Source organism: Larimichthys crocea, chromosome XVII, assembly GCF_000972845.2.
Source record: "Larimichthys crocea isolate SSNF chromosome XVII, L_crocea_2.0, whole genome shotgun sequence".
NCBI classification, from domain to species: domain Eukaryota; kingdom Metazoa; phylum Chordata; class Actinopteri; family Sciaenidae; genus Larimichthys; species Larimichthys crocea.
Genome location: NC_040027.1, coordinates 180,623 through 191,260, shown reverse-complemented (window position 1 = coordinate 191,260; position 10,638 = coordinate 180,623).

Sequence of the window (10,638 nt, the reverse complement as noted above, 5' to 3'; positions counted from 1 at the left end):
TGCTCAGATTTGTAAAGGTTAAATCAGAATGAGGAGTCCTGGATCATTAGTCTGCATCCTGCTGGGCTTCCTGACCTTTACTGGCTCAGCCAATTAGCTTTTTAAAATGCTCCTGATGAGAATAGCTCCTCCTCTCACTAATACAGCAGCGCAGTGAAGAACATTAACCTACATACTGTACACACACACGCGCAATTTCTGCGTTTACAACACAGGCATACAATGACACTGTGACCTACATTTATATCCACACACCTGTCTGTTTTGCAATATGACCCTCTTTTTTAATTTGCATGCACACATTATCAGTCTTTAGTACGCATGACAATCAAAACTGTACAAACACTCACTTTTTAGGACAGAAACTAAATGACAAACGTTGGCCTTCACGCACACAACAGACACAGTGAAAATGCAACACACAAGCATGCACATAATCACACACAATAGCACCAAATTTTCGACAATGAAACAACAAAAAGCTTGTACAAACACACGCACATTGCAAGGCATTGCATGATGCAGGCTCTGTCTGTGTGTGTGTGTGGAGGTGGGTGAGGGTTGGTAAGGCAGACGCACAGTAAACCTTATTAAGGAGGAGAGTAATGTGGTTGCAGCTGATTAGCAGCCCGCAGCAGCAGAACATCAGTGTCCTGAATGAAGCCTGAAGATCTGATGGCTTTGATTCACAGTCGAGACCTGAAGCAGATTTGGCTTTGTTTCACAGGCTGTTTTTTTACATTTACATATTTTGGATAACCTTCAGTAAATGAGCAGTAAAGAGCAGACTGATATTGTACACATCTAACTAGGAATGGTCAGCTCAACACTTGACATATAGGCATGCAATACATATATACTGAAACCCTAGTCAAAAGTAGTAAAAATGAGTACATTATCATTATATTAGTATTTGTTACATTTAGCTTTTTGCTAATTCTTCAGTTTTATTACTCTTTTAAGAAAATGCCACGTGATTCCAAGATTGTATTAATTATCTTGGCTTTTTTCATAGATGTGCACTATAACGTCACCACTGGTGATGATAATCCTATCCTGTCTATTCTTGCTCAATCACATAATTCCCTAATCTCTGAGAAAATTGACTGTAATGACGCCCGATCGCATTGGTGAATCCTCTGATATTTTCACCTGAGCAGAAGCTGTCAGCTAGCTGAAAAGCTGACCTAGTCTAATCCCAAATTCAGTCAGATGGATCAGTGATGACATGATGAGTTCATAGTCAACAGAAATTAACCATGTCCAATCATCTTATTAAAACAGTCAGGTGTAGACTGACAATTTTAACATATGTGTACCATAGTTCTATTTTCTTACTTCTACCCCACATTTCAGGGGGAAATATTGCACTTTTCACTTCACTACATCTATCTCACAGCTTTAGTTGCTACTTACTTGATGTTACATGAGACACACAAGATTATAAATCATCATATCATTAAGATGAAACACTTTGAGCTCTTAATCATGATTCATAAGTCTGACTTGTTATGTTTACCAAACAGACATTCCTCCTCTAAATCTCTCAGGTGGTTTCATTTAAACAAGTGTTTCTCAAACTTTTTACACCACTTCAGAAAATATTCAGCTCTCTGAGTACCGCCATTATGAAAGTACCATAGGCAGACTGATTTCAGATAGAGAATTTACACAGGAGGATTATTGCTATTAAGATCATTTATTGTTGACTGTTGTTGAATCCTGAATGGAATTAGAGAATCAGCAGCAGTCTGGTGGAAATATGGTACTCCTGATCTGCACTTCTCCACTAATATTTCCTGTTTCATCCACATTTGTAGTGTACCACATTATGATTACCGGTGATTTAAAGGTCCAGTATTGTAGGATTTAATGGCACCTAGCATGAAGTTGCAGAATGCAACCAAATGTATACTCTCCTACGCCTCATCCTCTCCTTCCAAACTGTACTGTACAAAAATGGCAGTTCAACATGACGGAAGAGGACCCACTCTCACTGTAGATATAAAGGGCTCATTTTAAGGCAACAAAAACACAGCAATTCTTATACTCATATAATTATACACAAATGAAAACATACTAATGAATACTGTATTTCATGCCTACAAAGATACTCCTAATTCTTACACACTTGACCTTTAAATATTAGTTTGAGGCCCAAAGAGGCAGAAGAAAAAAGAAAACATAAATGTGTGCAGCAGAATTGAAACTTTTCAGCCCCATGAATGCTGCCATGACCCCCCAGATTAATCCTGTGACTCTTTGAATGGTCCCAACCCCTAGATTGGGAACCACTGGAGTAACCTGACTGAATGTATAAAGTTAGGCAGGCACTCAAACAACTGCAACTTATTGTCAGTTGTTCTGATACAGTTTAATGTGTTCCCAGATCACAGGATCACATACATGGGAACCTCATATCTCAGATTTTTAGTAGTATTTTCTGTTCTCCGGGCTCTCTTTCTTTCTAGTGAGGAATTTCTACCATTTTGTGTTTCTTTTCTTCTGTTTCTTTCCTCTTAACCATCATCATTCTTCTCTTTCGTGCAGCCCAGCTCTATTTGCTAAAAGACATTTGCTTTGCTATGTTTTTGCTTTTTACTACGTTACTTTGGTGTGCATGTTCAATCGGTGTGCCTTTATGGTGAGTGATTTTGGATGTGTGCGAGTGTCCATGTGTACGTACTAATAGAGTGTAGGATTTGAGTGTGGTGTGTGAGCATCTATTCGTGTTTAAACTCATATGCTGCGTGTAAATCAGGGTGTATTAAGTCTTACTCATCCGCAGAGATAATTTCTAGAAGAGAGCCGCCTTTATTTTTATCCCTGTGTCAAAATTCTTATCTGCTGTATTCATTTTAGGACAATTCGAGGAAGTGGAGAGAAGCTTTATTGTCCTGCTAATCCCTCAGGCCTCTAGTTTGGCTACTTCTGCACGCGCACACACACGCACGCACGCACGCACGCACGCACGCACGCACGCACGCACACACACACACAGCAGAACCACCCTTCCACCCTAGACACTAGATTTATACATCATGCTTATTTAACAGAGTGCTAGTACTTTAATCACCATTACATGTTCAAGAATTTTTCATGTTAATATACCGTTGATGTTGTTAAGGCATGATTATTTCTGTCACTCTCATTCTGTCTAAAAGTCTTAAAAGGACTTCACAGGTCCATTTCAGAAATGTGTGAAGTGACTGTTTAGTCCTCTTTACTTGTAGCATGTGGGTAATTAGTATGTTTATCCTCTGAGGAATTAACCTAAATAGTGATTGACATCCTAGAAGAGCAAAACAACAGCTCCGAATTACATGTTTCCAGTGTAGTCATTAAATATCACTTAAATAACACAAAAAAACTCATTCATATACTACAATCCACTTCCACAAGTTAACTGAAAGTTTGGAAATTCCAATACAAGGACTAGCACCATTAACTTAACTGATGGAGTGGAGTGGTGCTATCCTTTTGCTCGATGGAGAAATGAAGGAGATGCAGTTGGCACTGCACTTCTATTCATTGTTGGAAGAATCTGCTGCTACAGAAGACTGATTGTAAAATGAAGCAGCAAATCATTGGGCTAACCACCAATAAGTCCTATTAACTTTGAGCAAAAATAGTTTATTGTTGACATGAGAAATGGTAGTTCGACCAACAAAAAAACAAACAAACAAAAGAGTTAAGTCATGAGTAAAGATAGATAAATATGGTTGAATGGGTGTAGCAGATCCCAACATGCCAGGCAGCCTGTGGTTTGGTGGATTGATTAGGAAAATGGAAAAGCATTGTATACCTAAAACCAGCAGAGGCCATGGAAAAGAGTAATGCTATAATAAGCACTGTAAAACCACCTCCACTTCTATGTGTCTCCTTACAACAAATAGACAGAAATTACAGCAAATTTTGAAGCAGCCTTATTGTTCTTGTATTCAACATGTAGGAAGTATACTGGGTAATTGTTAAAATTTTAATATTTCATCCATATCCATATTCAAGTCTAGTCTCAAGTATAGGTTCCTCAGACCATCTGCTTCCGGCTGTTCTCCACCTCGATGCAGATGTGGCCAGTATTGTTTGCCAGCAGCATCCAGCTGCAGCTGAGCTCCAGGCTCAGTTAATATGCGATGGCACACACTGACAGTTCCATTAAACTGTATTTATGGCAGCCACAAGTAATCGATATGCAGATACGCCAAGCTGTCCGCATTCGCACAATTGTCTTTGGTCCAGCAGTGCAATGCATCAAACTGCCATGCTCAGGGACAACAGAGACAATATACACCATCACTGGGTATTGTTTGTCCCCATAGACCTCTCTCCCTCTTATCCTGTCTTTACATCTGTTCCACACCCCCATCCTCCCTCCTTTTGTTTCTTTTGCCACCCTTTTAAACTTTAGCCTGTGCTGAAAGTGTTTCACTCTGTAAAATGCAAGATTGTAAAATATATGCATTAACCAGGCAGGAACAATATAAAGATACAATATGTGTGACTGTTCGTGTAAGGAGTGTTCGCCCTCTGCTCTGAATCTGTAGTTAAAACCCTCTCCGCCCACTCCATTGTCTATTCCCTTGGTGCATTAGACAGGGTTTGTACAACAAAAGACACTCAGCTATACATCATATCTGCCATGAGCAGACTACAGCCCATTCATATAGACAACGCCACAAACCGGCAGTGTTCTGCCCTACACAGCCGCAGAGCAGTAACTGTCAGCAGCGGGAACTCACAGCAGCCCTTCAGTTTGGACATTGATTACATGAAACTATAGTCTGCAGCTTTTGGATCAAAGACAGTTCCCTTGGGAGAGATACACCACTATTCAACATTACAACTGTATAAAGAGGTGCAAAATAAATGGGGTCAACAGTTGGTGCTAAATGATTCTGCAAAATCTTGAATTGAATTTAATGTTCAATTATGGGTTTCTAAAATATCCATATATACAATGGTTAGGACTAGACAACTGAAACACTTGGTCGTAGTGGTTGTGGTTTCACACAAAGTTAAGATGAATTGATCTGTAATAGAGCACAAATTCTCTTATTTTCTGCTGCATTACATTTCAGACACGATTTTCTGATTTGGCACTGAATGTTGTCATTGGACATAAATTGTGTGCTGCATTATGAGCATAACGCCTAGAGATACTGGACTGTAGTGCTCTAGCAACCACAACCTTCTGGTTTGTGTAATGGATGGTTTAAGGTGTGAATGTTTTTGTTTGTTTGTTTGTTTGTTTGTTTGTTTGTTTTTGCAAGATCTTTCTGAAAACCACAAACAGTCGTGCTTAGTCACCAGTTCTATAGGCACAGCCAAGGAGCGGATAGTGTACGGTGTGGTGACAGTGTCGGAAATCAATTACATCTAATTGTTCCAAGTGGCCATACTGGAAGGCACGGTGGAAAGCCAGCTGCCCTAGAGAGAGGAGAGATGTAATACTGTTTAAATATGGGGATAATATTACAATTGCGAGGCCAGTGGTAATGTAACATGACATTTTGGATTGCCTGCTCAGGGTTTTCTTTATGATTGCATATTGGGATCGTTGCTGACTGTAGTTAAAGAGCTAAGAGTGTCTCAGGTCTTGTTCATGAGTGATGATAAATTTGAGCAGTATTAGATTCTTCTACAGGCGTGTGGCATCGGCAGTGGGGACATCAGACATTGTCTGTTTTGGGGAGGAGAGGAACTGATTATCAAGGCAGTTCATTTATCAGTCAGGACCTTCTTCACTTATAGTCATGAACTTTTGTATTCGATTGCAATACGAGCAAGAAGAATAATTTTAAAGGACCAGTGTTTAGGATTTTGTGACATCAAGTGGATTGACGATTGCAGCCACCTGAATATCTCTCACCTGCTCCCTCTGTTGATGTACAGGGTGATACTATACTTATGAAAACATGAATATTAAATTCCATTTCTGCCATATTCTGTAAATAGATCTGCCTAAAGACCACCTGCTACACTTCCTACTGTTTGCTGATGTTTCCAGTATTGTTTGCCCGCTATAGCTGAATGATCCACCTAAATCTTAGACACGTGTGCTTTAAGCACCTTGGCTAACCCTTGAAAACAGGATGAGGAGCTTTCAGGAGCTTGGACCAGTGAAAGTCAGTTCTGCTGATCAGAGAAATAGTTTGGGGTATCTGATTAGGATGCTTTCTGGACACCTCCCTGTGCACTTCACTCTGGACATATCCAACTGAATGGGGACCCAAACTGGGAGACGAGTCTTGGGAAAAGGATGTCTGGCTGATTTGCTTATGAGTGTGATTCCACCATGTCCTTGACCAAAAAAGATGGAGAAAATGACTGATGTAGACAGATTGATGGATTGACATTTTATTGAATTAGTTACACCAACTCAATGTATATAGTGTGAAAGAAAAGATTTCTGAATGGGCAGTTCTTGCTGGGAGGTTGTGGTTGTGTGTTTCCTTCAAAGGAAAAGAGGTACACCCCGTTTGCTGCTAGTTTCTGACTAACCTAGTTCACTGGTCACTGATAAGTCACTGAATATGCTCAGAAAAAGAAGTTGCATATCTGCACTTGAGTTAGCATAGATAGATATTGATGTCAACTGTCGGTGTGTAATCGATCTCAAACCGATGTTGTCTGTCTTTAGTTAAGTGATGAAACTTTGTATTAAGCAGCCCTGAAAGGAGCGCAGACAGAACAGCAGGTCACCTGATGAATGGTTTCACTTACAGCCAGCAGCATAATGCTTAGTCATGATCAATCATCACCCACATGCCTCGACTCCTCTCTCCTTTTTTTTCTCGCCTCCTCTTCTCTTGTAATTCATCCTCTTGTCTCTTCTTTGGTTCTCTCCTTCCCATATCTCCTGTGTCCTCTGCTCATCTCCTGTTTTTCTGCTCTATCTCTTCTTTGTCCCTCTTCTCTGGTGCACTATGTTCTCACCTTATTTTCTCCTTCTCTCATCTTTTCCTTTACCTTCCTCTCCATGTCTTCCATTTTCATCTTTGCGAGGACCAAGTAAATTAAAACATCCTTGGAACATAATGTCAGTGCTGATCATCAGACCTTGTTTACTTAAAACTTTGTGAAAACAGAAGCAATATGGTTCGGTAAAGCTTGTGGGTAGGTTATGGCTTAGCAACTTTTCAATGTCATGCATCTTGTACTGTATTTGCTTTTCTCACCACAGTCTCTCATGTGAGTTATGTGTTGTCTCAAAAATGCACAGTGCGACATGGCGTGTAAGACAAGGATCATTTTTATGCTGACCAGACTGAAGCATGGTGGAAGAACTGGTAAAATTAAGCATTTGGCAACTCCATGATTAACAGAAGAAGCTCAAGGCCAGTCCACACCTTCCTGGTCAACAGTGATGCAATGATGAGGACCACAGTGCAAGGTACAAGGAGCAAGTACAGCATCACTTAAAGGTCCAGTGTGTAAGATCAAGGGAGCTCTATTTACAGAATATGGCAGAAATGGAGTATAATATGCATATGTATGCTTGTTTTCCACCATGTTGAACCACAGTGCTTCTACAGTAGCCCAAAAATGGACAAACACTGGTAGGGCATAAGTCAGTTTTAAAATATCATACATAGTGATTGTGCTTGCAGATTTGCATATCATAGAAGACTGCACTATTGGCTGTATTTGAGGTCGCCATTCTTTTAGTGCCCTTCTAGTTTTCAAATGTTTTTGGATGAAAAGACTCCGACTAAATGTAATGTTCGACTTTCCATTTCAACAGTGGAAAGCAGCTTGGTTGACATAGAGTAAAGGATCTAGAAGAGTGATCTGCACATGCCCAATAAAGAAGATTTAAACTTTTCTAAATTTTTAAAGAACAAAAAATACAAAAGTTAAAAATCTGTTAAAAAGTTTGTTCTCTCGTCATAGTTAGTGTACACATAGCCCAAGAGGCAACAGTGAGAAAATACCAGGGATGGGCAAGTCCAGATAAGCATCAAGTCAGAGCTGCCTCCCAGCACAGGAAATGGCATTAGCTTTGTTGTCTCACAAACACACACGCACATACACAGTGACCTCTTACTCCCCAGGTTGCCATAGAGATACTGCTCCCTCTTTACACACTCCCAAACAGCTGGCCATGTGAAGGTAAATGTGTGTGCATATATGTGTGTATGTGTTCCATCAATTTTAATGGTTATTAGATTTCATGGAGGCTCCACCTTCAGTGCCAGTACTCATTGGATGGTGTTTCAGCACTGCACTTCCCAGAACTGGGAGTTTGGATTTTCTGTTGATGTCGTTTTGGTAGATGGATATTTTTTCTTTCTTTGCCTATTCAACCATAGCGACTCACCATACACTTCTTCTTCTTCTGATTAATCAAAACAGCCTGAACACATAATTCCTGCATCATCTTTGCAACGTCGTCATCCTGCAAAGAGGATACACTCACGTTGTCCTTCATGGAACAGCATCTCCTGTGTTTCATCTTCCGTCTCCATATTGAACTTGACTGTGAGACTCAAACCTCTGGCTCAAGCTCACCGCCTGTAATGAATAGCTTGTCTGGCAGGCCGATCGAACAATTGTAACAAGCCAATGTTTAGCTCATCTGCTGGAGACCTTATTAAAATAAATGGTTAATAGTCTCATTAATTCTCATCACAAACTATCAGACCGCATGTTGTTGCATCAGTGTTAACCACCATCCCACTAGTTATTTTATTTATTAACACTGTGACTTCTGACCCTTGAATCTGCGATCCAATAACTCAAGCATGAGCCACAGCCAGGCAGACTAAAATGTAATACCGTAGGAGGAGTTTGGTCCTGAATGCAAAGCAGGAAGGTCACTGCTGACTGATCCAGCAATTTGATGCCTGGATCTAGTGTCACACCTAGGAAGTTCACAGAAGCTCCCACAGAGTCAGTAGCATCAGTTAAAACGTATACCCTCCCCAAAATACTGGCAATACTTCCGCTCCAGCTGGTTCTGTACTGGGGATGCTCTCCTGCTCCTCTCCAAGTGAGCCGGGGTGCTCGGTTAGTTTTTACATAAGAGTGTGCAAGGTGTGAGTTTACAGGTGGAGACTAAGCACAAGTCCAACATTTTGTTATTGTTGTTTTTTCAAATAAGATTTCAAACACCCATAGATGGCTAGAAATGAAATTAGTCAAGCATCTTTAATTTTTTGATTATACGCAATGTTTTTAGTAGTGACAGTAGTAGGGACTGTGGATCACTTTGGTTTTAATTTAAAGGAATAGTTCTACATTCTTTTTGTATACAATGATCAAACAAGATATAGCTCTATGGCTTGCTCAGTTGGTTGGCATTTTGCCAGACTTCAAGCTTATTCTTGTGCCTGAACCACAGCAGTTCAAATCAATCCGGATCCTATTTAGTACCTACTGGCAGCTACAACATCAGCAACGAACGTGGTTCACGCAAAGTAAGTACAGAACATGGATGTAGTATCTGTGATGTCATTTACAGGTTTGAGAGGAGTTTCTGCTCGAGGAACTGCAGTTTTGGCGCTTCATTTCACAGCTACAGAGGTTTCCGTTTGGTTTTATGCTCGGTATGTGTGACGACGTGTGAAATGCAGTTTCTATCGATGACCTCCCAGTCAGGTAAGCTGAAATTAGCCATGGAGTTGACACGTTTGTGAGGTTGTGAGAATGCATGAATTTGTACACATACGTGGTCTCAGCTATCGCAAATTTGTGCTCCTCTTCTAGGGTAAATAAAAACTTCCATTCTCCTTCGCAGTCATCAGGTTCTCTAAACTCTGGGAGCTGGCCAGAACAGCCAGAGTCTAGTGGCCAGCATCAGAGTGGCTGGGCCTTGCTCAGTAGCAGACAGAGTATCTTTTCAAGGACAAAGGAGGAGGCAAATGTGATGTTCACTGGATACATCAATATAAAAAACACCAGGATGTATCCAGCTGCTTTAACATTTGTACCAGTGACTAATTTTGAAGATAACAAGGCTACTATTTCTCATCAAACACATCTTTGTCTATATTTTAGGCAACTAAGGGCAAAATCACTTCCTGCAGCGGTGAAGGCACTTTTCTAGTTGAATGAACACAGATGAAGTATGGAGCTGTACATCCAGTACTCCCTGCAGTTTTATCTCCACTGGGTAGTTATGATCTGTCATGAGCAGAAGCTGCTGTTTCAGGAAAAGATTTCTCTCGTTCATTTTTAACTGTTGTAAAATTACCTTTTTAGCTTTGGAGGAATTTACAAATATACTGTGGGTGTATCTCAAAGGCTAATGGTCAGCTGGGTGTGGATGAGAAGTTTAAGGCTAGTGGCCATAGAGCAGGAAGTCCCAGCAACAATAAGGAAGAAAAAGACAAGCAGGCAAGTGCTCAGTGTGCTCAGCATCAGGCTCAGAGCAGATGTCAGCTCATTATGTTGAATGACAGTTGTTGAGGCAGGAATCTATGTTGGAATCTAATGGGCAAGACTAACAAACATTCTGTTGAATAAAACATCTGATGTTCTTATCCTGTCCCTACATGTCTCGACAACACACACCATGAGCTTATTCGTCACTAGAGTGATTATTTCTGATTTACAAAGTAAACTAAATGGTTAAGAGCAGATTGAAGGCAACTATTCTGCTGGATTCTGTCACTGTGCCGTGAATTAAGAAAT